This window comes from Crocuta crocuta, unplaced genomic scaffold, assembly GCF_008692635.1.
Source record: "Crocuta crocuta isolate KB4526 unplaced genomic scaffold, BGI_CrCroc_1.0 scaffold176, whole genome shotgun sequence".
Lineage (NCBI taxonomy): Eukaryota > Metazoa > Chordata > Mammalia > Carnivora > Hyaenidae > Crocuta > Crocuta crocuta.
In genome coordinates this window covers 7,364,227-7,364,784 of record NW_027531905.1, presented here as the reverse complement: position 1 = coordinate 7,364,784, position 558 = coordinate 7,364,227, and positions in this window count along the sequence as shown.

Here is a 558-nt window from a genome sequence, read left to right as displayed (position 1 = left end):
TCGCCGGCTCTCCGGCAGATTGCATCAGCAGGAAGAGTCTGCAGGCTGCGTTTCCCCCGACCGCCCCCGGACGGTAGAGTCCCTCCTAGCACCGCGAGGCCGCCCTCGTCACTCCCTCCGGGGGGGCTGCCGGGGTTTCAGACACGTTCCCACTTGTTAGCCCTCGGTTGGTGCCTCCGAGCGCGCACCCGCGGGTGGGGATGCCCGGGAGAAGGACGAAATGAATGGATCGTGATTGCCACTCCCTCTCAGCTGGCTGCCTGCCCGCCTCACTTCCCAAGATCCCCGAAGTCACTTTCCCGAAAGTCCTGTTCAGGATTCTACGGTGGATTCCCATCATCCAAAGCAGAAAAATTTCAGCGTATGTTTTTAATGTGAAGAATATGTGTCTGGTTTTTAGCAGTTCGCCAACCTCGGTTTCTCCCCACCCTTTGTCTTTAGTTCCACGGCCTACCCTCAGATATAACCACTTTTTTTTGCCAGTCTCGATGTATCCGGAAAAATAATCCTTAATCCTTGGAGCATATAGAATTCTTTCTGAGGTGAGCATTGCCTGCT